The sequence below is a fragment of the Pinus tabuliformis genome, chromosome 8, assembly GCF_031772625.1.
Source record: "Pinus tabuliformis cultivar Carrire ecotype Pingquan chromosome 8, CPIR1, whole genome shotgun sequence".
Lineage (NCBI taxonomy): Eukaryota > Viridiplantae > Streptophyta > Pinopsida > Pinales > Pinaceae > Pinus > Pinus tabuliformis.
Window position 1 is genome coordinate 1,761,678,663 of NC_142294.1, and position 11,772 is coordinate 1,761,690,434.

General features: G+C 38.7%; 2 pseudogenes across 1 annotated transcript; both read right to left on the reverse strand.

Annotated features, from left to right (window-relative positions):
- Positions 1–3,218: 3,218 nt before the first annotated feature.
- LOC149243177 (amino acid transporter AVT6E pseudogene) lies at positions 3,219–4,352 on the reverse strand (annotated as a pseudogene).
- Positions 4,353–8,598: 4,246 nt separating this feature from the next.
- LOC149243178 (amino acid transporter AVT6E pseudogene) lies at positions 8,599–9,943 on the reverse strand (annotated as a pseudogene). Its single transcript, XR_016246023.1, has 3 exons — positions 9,843–9,943; positions 8,812–9,758; positions 8,599–8,650 (listed from the first exon to the last, which is right to left on the reverse strand). The product of XR_016246023.1 is annotated as an amino acid transporter AVT6E pseudogene (transcript).
- Positions 9,944–11,772: the final 1,829 nt, after the last annotated feature.

Genomic DNA, 11,772 nt, shown 5'->3' on the forward strand with positions numbered 1-11,772 from the left:
TTTTTAATTGTTTTTGTTTGTTTGTTAGGTAATGTGAGTTATGGGATAACTGACATTTTTAACCTGTGGCTTGAGTAGCCACAATGCAAGGGCATCAAAGTCGTTAAAATTACCTGAAGACCACACACCAACCCTTAGCATGATTAGATGTTTGCCCATAGAGTTTTAAACTGGAACTTTTCACCACAGAGTGCCTTAAAAGAGCACCATGTCATCATCTATTCTATGCCCTATGCACTTCACATTTTACTTTTTATTATTAATTTTTTCTTTTTAAATTTGTCTGGCATTATGGATTTGTTTTAATTATTTTTTTGATCTAATGCTTCACTACAAATATCTCCCATTAAGAGATTCAAAGCACCTCTCCACACACGACAATTGAGATTGCAAACCAAAATAGATTAGAGCTTACGTATACTTGTTCACAAGGGTGAAATGATGGATTTTATGATGGAGATTGGGAATAGGAGAGTTGTTCTAAATAGGGTAATCGACAATGTTCTAAATTGGCACTCAAGGTGCACAAGGGAGAATCAAAGGGTAAAAGCAAGTATGTTCTCTCAATGTTCACTTGTTTATGGAATGTTGAATCCATGTTGCAATGGGTGGAGGGATATATACTCTATTGGGAGTAGCACAACTTCATTGAGCTAGTTCACAGAAATGACACAAAAGGCTCATCAAGATCCTTTCTTATTCCAACTCTAGTTGTAGTCCATGGGAGCCAAAAATGGTTTATTCCAAACATAGAAATGCCAACTAAGGTAACATCTAACCCTATTGAAACCAATAATTACAAAAATTGCAATTGTAGTATTAGAGGAATTAATTAACGTAAATATTTGTTTTTAAATCGTGAAAGACCCTATAAACATAAACATGCCTATTACAGGTTATTAATAAGTTGTCACAAATTGTCACAATGGTGTTGTCAATTTTAAGCTAAAAGTTAAGTTGTAAAAGACCCTATAAACATAAACATGACTGTCACTAGTTATTAATAAGTTGTCACAATGCTGTTGTCAATTTTAAGCTAAAAAGTTAAGTTGTGAAAGACCCTATAAACATAAACATGACCGTCACTAGTTATTAATAAGTTGTCACAATGGTGTTGTCAATCTTAAATTAAAAAGTAAGTTGTGAAAACCCTATAAACATAACGATGACTGTTACTAATTATTAATAAATTATCACAATGGTATTATCAATTTTAAGCTAAAAAAGGAGTTGCGAAAAAGCCCCATAAGCATTACCATCCGTGATTATTAATAAATATTCACAATGGTGTTGTCACTTTCAAACTATACCATTACACTGAAAGTTTTTGTTAGTTGTGAAAAACCCCATAAACATAAAGATGAAAGTTTTTATCACAGAGGGTTAGTTGTGAAAAGCCCTATAAACAATGTCACTAGTTAGTTGTTAATAAGCTTGCAAAAATGCATGCGAGACCTGGATAGGTTGGGCTGATCGATATCAATTGTGTATACTCCACTTATGGATAGGTGATTCATTTAAAGTTCTCACTGAGACCAATGGGCACTGCCTCTGGCTACCCAGCTCTTCTTTTAGTAAAAGCAGCCCAACTTATATATTTGTATTGTTCTTTTCTTGTTATTTTATCAGCCTAATAAGGGCTGGTTGAGTCGTGGATTCTGCAGCATTGACTTTTCATTATATGTGATCGATATCAATTGTGTATGCCCCACTTATGTATAGGTGATTCATTTAAAGTTCTCACTAAACCAATGGGCACTGCCCCTTGCTACCCTGCTCTTCTTTTAGTAAAAGCAGCCCAACTTATATATTTGTATGGATATTTTCTTGTTATTTTATCAGCCTAATAAGGGCTGATTGAGTTGTGGATTCTGCATGCTACTGACGCTGATTACTGCAGTTCCACGTATTGATCGTGATTACAACAATTCACACATTAACCTAAATACTTTTTTTAGTGAATAGTTAATGACTTTGAGGCAGATAGATCAGAGGAAAGTACAGGACACCAAATTGGTGGTAAACAATAGGCATCCTGGAGCAATGCTTTAATTGTTGTATATGTGTAGATATATTGTCGATATGTGTGCATGTGTCCAATATATACAACAATTAATGATGCACTGTGAGGTGCATAATGCTGTGAATTGGTAGGCCGTCATGGTTACACCGAGTGGTTGGGACTCATTGTTTATGTTGTTCACCTCGGTTTAAATCTCTGGATACCTACTGATGGATGATGGTGGGCTTTGCATGAAAAAATTAAGGGTTATAGTGATTACCTGGGGTTTTGATCCTGTGTCACGTGGATGAGATTTTGACTGGTTACTAATTTTGTTGGGGTAGTAAAAATAGCATGCCAACATGGTAATAAATTATCTGGAGAACGACTCTAACAAAGCAGCTACACTAGTATGTAAAAGATTGTTTCAAGAATTATATCAAAAGTATATATGAAAAAGCAACAGTAAACTTGAATTTTGGAAACGGAATCAAATCCATAGATAAGAAACAGTTATCCTTGGATGTAAAATATCATGTACAAGGAAGCACACATAATATACAGCGCTTCATGATGCAACGATTGGTCCCATGCACATAAACATGGCTATGTTTGGGTGGAATCCATCAAGCTATGGAAACAAAGGTATTTCTGCTTTGAAAATGCATCTTATATTCCATTATTAGACAACAAAAATTACATCAAGAATTATAGGCTGTGGCACCAAAGCATGAACATGCAAGCCTCCATGATTTAAAATGCCTAAAATTCCATGCAGTCAACAAATTATTTAAACCCGATGAAGGAATGTCCGTGAGTATGTATGGTACCAAACTTGAAAAGTCGATAGTGCATGCAAAGAGTCTCTCTAGGAGCAATAAAACAGGCTGCAGTGTACTAAAACTTTTGGGAATAACATGTTGGCCTCTCATATGCCTATAATGTAACTGCAAAAATATAAATATACTAAACTGGCAATACCAATGACCAAAAAATCATACCTGTGTATGATTTCAAGTCAATGAAGATTCAAGAAAGATGGTTTCTAATTTTTGCAGGTTGTTTCCCCATCCGTGAATCAATCATGTTCCTTTACTCTGTTTCTCAGTTGCATATCCTCATTTGTTGAAGTTTTTCTTCCTGGGCAAACTACTATCATACTTAAAAGCATGCAACATAAAAATAACTGTAGGCCTTTAGAAGGAGATCATACTGCTTAGAGCACATATCCAACCCTAATAATGTTATCAAGAATGGAACTGAAAGGAATTTCAAGGTCTTTGTCAAAATTTGACAAAATATCTGAATCTGTAGATTGCCCAAATAGAAGATAACCTGATATTGCAGTAGATTCGTACACCAACACACACAGCACTGTGGTGATCCTTCCAACCCTGTTCATCTTAGCAGGCGTTCTATCCTGCATTTCGTTATAGATCGGCTGTACATTGAAATGACATATGTATGCATTGGTCATGATTGGGATTACCACGAGAAGATCCAAAATTGCCCTTTTGGACCCAACATCAGGAAGCAGCCGAGGCCTCTCGATCTTGCCTTCTATAAGCCTAACAAAGGCAATAATTGATGACAAAACAACAAAAACAACTGCAAGTGCAACAGATGCAGCAGATGTGAATTTCAATGAATCTATCTTCTTAAGAGCACAGAGAGGCGCTAGAACAAATACCATTGTGATGAAAACTATCAGTCTCCGATCGCTCCACCACCCTTCCTTTCCTGTCCATTGATCAAAAAGCCCCTGGTGATGCGAAGATCCGGACATCACACCTCCCATGATAATTAAATAAACAATCATAATCCCTGCATTGTTTACAATAATACAAATCTCTGATAAAACCCTAGCAGAGTGCCCACAAACAGATTCAACAGTTTCACCATAATTAGAAGCTTTCAGGCGAACAGAAAACTCGACCAGCAACTCAATGCTTATTTCCGAGAGAATACCCATCAGGATTATCACTGCAAAGCATAATGGCAGACCCAAAACTTTCATTGTTGCAGGCAGTGCCATAATTCCTGCACCAATTACAGTCGTCGCCAAATTGAAAACTGCACTAGGGATACCAGATCCAGACGCCACTTCTGCTATCCCTGATTTTTCTGTTGACAATAGGGGTAAAGCATCACTGTCTTCCGAACGCAATGCCTTTGAGGTAACCCCATTGACAGACTTCTTGATCTCTACCTCGTTGTCCAGCGATATGTCCTGCGTTTGCAGCTCGATGAACGAGTGCTTTATTCGGCCCTGCATTGTGTACCTGGTGGAATTGCGAATGAGAGAGGGCAGCAAAGGCTCTGTTGGCGAGAGGTTTGGAGAATGCACCATTACTACCCTACTCTAACCGCAGAACAGTTAATGCATAAGGTGGAAGATAACTGCAGGAAGTTAACACGACCCGCCATTCCCTCGCAGAACCACTCCCTCGCAGAACTGTCCCGCTCTATTCTGACGCTAGCTGCACGAGACTGAAAACCAGTGCAACATAGCTTTCAACCAACTGATACAACCCTCTAGAGCAGCTTTACTTAAGACCCAAGTAAGCTTCTATTTCCTTCACTATCAATACTAATTAACTGTCATTCTGTTATCATTCCCATGATTTATTCCTTCCTGAAAACGAAATCAAGTGTGATTCAAAACATCAAGTATGGAAATTCTACACACAGATAATCCTGGAGCAGTAAACTCAAACAATTCTTAATGCAGAAGCTGGAGACCAGAAAATTTATTACCAAACACTCTTTGAAATTAGATCTGCATTGTGATTTTGGCATTTCTTCTGATCAACTTATAGAATTTAAGCATCACACCCAAACGATAATCTTCAACAACTAAAATCCAGGGCTCTTCTTGCAAGTTGTGGGTAATCATTACAGTGTGATCTTTATTTATGAGACAACACTAAAGAACTCCAGCAAATATGTCACAAATGCAGTCAAGATCTTCTGTTCTATTTTTCACATAAGCACTCGTTTTACAGGTTTATCCTTCAAAACAAGTACTCAACAAATACACAATAGAGTTCATTTCAGAATAAAACTCACTACTCATTTCATAAAGTTCAAACTTTTCAGTCAGATATGCCAGTAAAGCTCTGGCAGAAATCAGAAACAATAGAGAACTCAATGAGTGTGTTCTAGCAACATGATTTGATCCAAAACATTTGAAGAATCACATCTAAAGGTTCTTTGCTGTAATCAGAAGGGTAAAAGAATGTTTTGATATGCCTGTCAGAATGGACATGATATAGTGTCTTATTTATAATCTTGCACAACCCAGTTTGACGACAATCATCAACTGGAAAATAAGTCCTCCACCAAGGCCATGTTTCACTTCATGCCTAGTATTTCATATAGTCAAGGAACTGGACTCTAATGTTTGTATAAACGAATTCTACGAGTATTTAGTGGAGAAGGTCTGTGAAACTGAAATATCAATTTCATTAGTTTCTTTGTACTACCTCTTTCACCTGAGACCTCTGTTACTAATTTCCTAGTTTAATAAAGTTTGCAACTCTTGAAGCATGAAATTACTGGCCTAAAATAAGAGGGGCCTAAAGAAATGATTTATTTAATCTCCAAAAGATTTAAAAAAAAAACAGTATATATTTAGTGCAAAAGTCATAACCATCTGATAAGGAACACTATGAAGAATCCTAAAAACATGGGTGTGGCTCATTCCTTTGGACAGCTAGATGGTGCCCAATTTAGGGTATGGATGCTAATGCTGCATGTAAAGCAATAGTGCAACTCAGGGTCGTGTGAAGAATCCTCATTGCAGGTGTATGGATCATTCCTTTAGACAGCTAAGTGGTGCCCAAAAAGGGATGTGAGTGCCAGCGTTGCACATGTCAGGAACAGTGCCACCGAGAGTATAATTCCCCAAGATGTGCATAAATTTTGTAAGTAACGATTTCGCAGAGCTGTACAAAAACTTCAGATTGGCATCCATCCTTTTCATACACTGAAAATTAACCATTAAATAAGGATGTACAAAAACTTAGGATATGGATGCTAATGCTGCATGTAAAGTAATAGTGCAACTCAGGGTCCTATGAAGAATCCTCATTGTAGGTGTATGGACCATTCCTTTAGACAGCTAAGTGGTGCCCAAAAAGGGATATGAGTGCCAGCGTTGCACATGTCAGGAACAGTGCCACCGAGAGTATAATTCCCAAAGATGTGCATAAATTTTGTTGCACATGTCAGGAACAGTGCCACCAAGAGTATAATTCCCCAAGGTGTGCATAAATTTTGTAAGTAACTATTTCGCAGAGCTGTACAAAAACTTCAGATTGGATCCATCCTTCTCATACGCAACTCAGGGTCCTATGAAGAATCCTCATTGTAGGTGTATGGATCATTCCTTTAGACAGCTAAGTGGAGCCCAAAAAGGGATATGGGTGCCAACGTTGCACATGTCAGGAACAGTGCCACCGACAGTATAATTCCCCAAGATGTGCATAAATTTTGTAAGTAACGATTTCACAGAGCTGTACAAAACTTCAGATTGGCATCCATCCTTCTCATACACTGAACATTAACCATTAAATAAGGATGTACCGACCTTTGGAAACAACCACCAATCCAATAGCACAATCCTTCTCATACACTGAACATTAACCATTAAATAAGGATGTACCGACCTTTGGAAACAACCACCAATCCAATAGCACAACACTCTGATATAACTAATCCTAGCGAATTGCCAGATAATCTTAGAAAGTAACATGTTGTGGACAAGTGAAACACCCATTTCATAATCAGAGTGGAGCGACTTCAGATTGAAATATGGTTTTCTGAAGAAAAAGATAACAGACAAATAATTTAACAAAAGAGTAACCCCATGAAAGATCTATTCCACAAACTTAAAACAGCTTCAGACTGCTAATGGGGATTTGGTATGTTTATCAGGTTGACAGAGGATTCAACCATCCACCAAGGTTCCATTCCCACTATGGTCTACCCTGGGATGAGATTCAACGCCAGGTGCAAGTCACAAAGCAAGTTGGGAAGAATAGTTACCCCTCGGAACTGGCAGCCAAGCCAGAGGAAGTCCACTATGTAATGTACAGTCCCTTGGGACATATTCCTCCAACCACTGCAATTTAAAACGCAGGCTGCCTTCTTAATTCCTAAATATTTGAAAAGCAGCTGATTAATTCACGTTGAACGCATAAAGCGTTAAAGACACCGACTTCATATGGACTACAAAGGCCCTTGACTAACTTCAACCTTTATCAAAACTAACACGGAAAGAGAAGCACCTTGGAAACACCCTTTTCACAGAGGTCCACAGAAATTTGAGACTTGTTTCTCGAAATCTCCGAACTCCAAAAACAGTAAAAGAAAGAAAGCCCTTTAGAAAGACCCAATTCAAACAGTAGAACAATAACACAATAACTCAAGGGTAGGATCTGCCTTATCTTCAGGACAAGCAAAGGCAAACTTATGAGTTAAAATTGTTCACCCTAAAAGGCGAGTATGAGCTGATTTGGAGAGTTCACTGGGTTACCGACGCAGCTATAAGCGAAATTGTAAGCATCAACGAAAATTCTTGATTAACACGACTTATATTTGAGTCCTGAGCTTTGCCACTAGTTTTGCCCCGAAAAGAATGAACAGTAAAAACGAAACTCCCTTGATATATTGCAGAGAAAACACACCCAAAATACAATAAAACAAAGACTTACCTGTAAGTTACATCTCTGTCCAGAATACTTGTCTGTTTTTCCATCAGGAAGCCTTCTATTACTATTGATCAAGCAAATCCAAACTTGTTCCTGCCCAACATACTCAGATATCAATCCTCCCTAAAACTGTTATGCAAAGCCTTGAAACAGAATACCCTTCAGGAGTCTACCCATAGGCAAACCCCCAATAGATAACGGGCTTTACAGAGACGATGAAGAGTGGGCAGTGGATCAGGAAAATCCAAACTTGTTCCTGCCCAGACACAGATGGGCGTACCGACTACAGCAAGAAGATACACAAAGATACCAACGAGGAAAGGAGCATTTAAGGAGCCACAGGAGGAAAAGTAAAAGAACCCAAGATAAAATAGTCGTGTCCCATTATAAGATTTAAAAACACTCTTCGCTGCCTTCAAAACCTTTGAAGGTCTTTTTTTAATTGACATTGTCGAGGTCAATTCCTGCAACCAAGAACGAAGAATTGTAAGAAAGCTCAGGGAGCCAAAAAAGATATGTAAATTGGAGCAGCTGATGAGATATAACATTATAAGAATAAGGCGCTTCCCAACATAGCGCCACTTCTAGAATATATTTAGTTATTTCCAGTGGTAAGATTTAAAAGATTTCCAAGAACTCCTATAATGCTCACAACCAATGCCATGACAAGCATAGCCCACGGGAGAATCTTCTTCCTTAATCCTAAGCTTTCCTCTCGTTGGTTGGGGTGAGACCTCAGGGCTATCAAAGCAGGAAATATGAAACCTAAAGATAGACCTGTGGTTGCTCCTGTGAACTGAAAAGCTACCCAAATATTGGGAATCAAAGTAGATCCCATGTAAAGAAAAACCAAAACAGTGATAGTCGAGACGACAAACCTCTTGTTGCTCTCAGAGAGGGGCTTCGATCCCTTGAAGACCATGCAATCCATTGTCTGCCGAAGTGAAAAATGGATCACAGGACAAAAAAGCATCAAATGGAGCACATATCCAACCCTAATAATGTTATCAAGAATGGAACTGAAAGGAATTTCAAGGTCTTTGTCAAAATTTGACAAAATATCTGAATCTGTAGATTGCCCAAATAGAAGATAACCTGATATTGCAGTAGATTCGTACACCAACACACACAGCACTGTGGTGATCCTTCCAACCCTGTTCATCTTAGCAGGCGTTCTATCCTGCATTTCGTTATAGATCGGCTGTACATTGAAATGACATATGTATGCATTGGTCATGATTGGGATTACCACGAGAAGATCCAAAATTGCCCTTTTGGACCCAACATCAGGAAGCAGCTGAGGCCTCTCGATCTTGCCTTCTATAAGCCTAACAAAGGCAATAATTGATGACAAAACAACAAAAACAACTGCAAGTGCAACAGATGCAGCAGATGTGAATTTCAATGAATCTATCTTCTTAAGAGCACAGAGAGGCGCCAGAACAAATACCATTGTGATGAAAACTATCAGTCTCCGATCGCTCCACCACCCTTCCTTTCCTGTCCATTGATCAAAAAGCCCCTGGTGATGCGAAGATCCGGACATCACATCTCCCATGATAATTAAATAAACAATCATAATCCCTGCATTGTTTACAATAATACAAATCTCTGATAAAACCCTGGCAGAGTGTCCACAAACAGATTCAACAGTTTCACCATAATTAAAAGCTTTCAGGCGAACAGAAAACTCGACCAACAACTCAATGCTTATTTCCGAGAGAATACCCATCAGGATTATCACTGCAAAGCATAATGGCAGACCCAAAACTTTCATTGTTGCAGGCAGTGCCATAATTCCTGCACCAATTACAGTCGTCGCCAGATTGAAAACTGCACTAGGGATACCAGATCCAGACGCCACTTCTGCTATCCCTGATTTTTCTGTTGACAATAGGGGTAAAGCATCACTATCTTCCGAACGCAATGCCTTTGAGGTAACCCCATTGACAGACTTCTTGATCTCTGCCTCGTTGTCCAGCGATATGTCCTGCGTTTGCAGCTCGATGAACGAGTGCTTTATTCGGCCCTGCATTGTGTACCTGGTGGAATTGCGAATGAGAGAGGGCAGAAAGGCTCTGTTGGCGAGAGGTTTGGAGAATGCGCCATTACTACCCTACTCTAACCGCAGAACAGTTAATGCATAAGGTGGAAGATAATTGCAGAAGTTAAGACGACCCGCCATTCCCTCGCAGAACCACTCCCTCGCAGAACTGTCCCGCTCCATTCTGTGAAAAACTCCTGGTTATGCCATTCAGAATCCGATGCCACGTGTCAATATGTGGAACAAAGGAGCCATTCAAAATCTAATGCCACGTGTCAGCACGAGAGCCAAAGGAACGACGAAAGTCTGTTCCAAAGGAAGGCCTATGCCTAAAAATATTGAGTTATCCTCGAATAATGAGCAATAATTGAATATTATTGATCCCATTTTTGTAATTACTACTTCGAATATTTTATTATATTTGTTTAGGAGGGAAAAAATATTTAAACTTTTATTTAGAAATAATAAATAAATAAATGATTTATCTATCATCTCAAGGAATTAGTTAAGGAATAATAAACAAATAATGATTTATTTAATTATTCGTAAGGGATTTAGTCAAACTTAACAAAGAATAGTAATTAATTAATGATTAATTAGTTATTCTTAGAGAAAAATAAGAAAAATAATGATTTATTTATTTATTTTTCATGATTGGGTCAAATTTAACAATGAATAATAATAAAACAATGGTTTAATTAATTATTCCTAGAAGAAAATCAAGTAAATAGTGATTTATTTAATTATTCTTCATAGGTTTAACTATAAATTACTTAATAAAGGTGCTTTATTAGGTAATTTCTCATAGTGAAAGCAATTTTACTATGGTAAAATTGGATTTACATGGTGTAATTCGATCCATTTAGTAATTTAGGCTAGATGATCAATTTTTTGGTGATAACAAATTGCCCCCCAATGTACGAGTGTTAGGAATGACTGAAGTACGTTGTAAAGACACAATCACTTAGACAACACAGGGCAGTCAAGGAGAGAGAGAGAGAGAGACCAATGACGCTGAAGCTAAGAGAGGTTAGTGACAGAGGGGGCGAGACTAATGCAAGTCTCCTTCTATGTTGTGGTACCGGAGTTCAATGAGGTGGGGAGGCATACCCATACCCGCTGAGATAACTAATGATCCAAATTGGATCTTAGAACACTCTCTAAGTTTTCATGAACTCTCTAAAAATTATGCCAATGATTAAAAGTCTTATAAAGATCAAGCTTATCAGAGATATCTTCATAACAGTTGCAATTTGTGATCAGAGCAGAGCAAAGAGGACCGTCGGTCAAGCGCGCAGACTGTCGGCCCATGGTAATGCGCGCTATTGTGAATTAGCAAATCTGGAGGCCATTTCGAGAAACAGGGGTAGTTTTTGAAGTCGCTAATCACATATCGCAGGGCAAACCCCTCAAAGAAGGAAAGGCCGCAAGCATCCGAACCCAAAAAATTATAAAATACAACGGATATCATTCCGATTCCGTGGAAGCGGGATTCCACAAAACCGACAGAATATCGGAGGGGCTTCGAGCGGTAAGTGGTTTCAATCGAGTTCCGCCCGATGCCATACATTGAGTGCCACGCGTCTAGTGGAAGAGAGAGAAAACCATTCACATCGGATGGGTAAACATCATGCTACTTAGCTGCCCGAAATGAACGATGACCGTAGGATGTGGGGCCCCCAGATCAACAGCAGAGACGCGTTCTAATGGATGACCAGATTTGACGGGGTCAATAGGTAGAGTTGTATAGGATTTGAAGTCCGATATGGATGATGCATTGGCAGAAGGTTGTGTTTCGTGGGTATTCTTGGAGTTAATGGAAAAAACAATTGTTTCAAATATGTCTAAGAGAACTGACACTCATTCGTTATGAAATAGGTGGCCACCTCCCTGTGAGGCGTTATATAGTGACTGATTACGCAGGACAGAGGGATTCAAATAGACAGAGGTAGAGGAACCGGAAAGCCGGGAAGTGGAAACGAACAACCAGGAAGGAGATTGGCTTAAAAGCC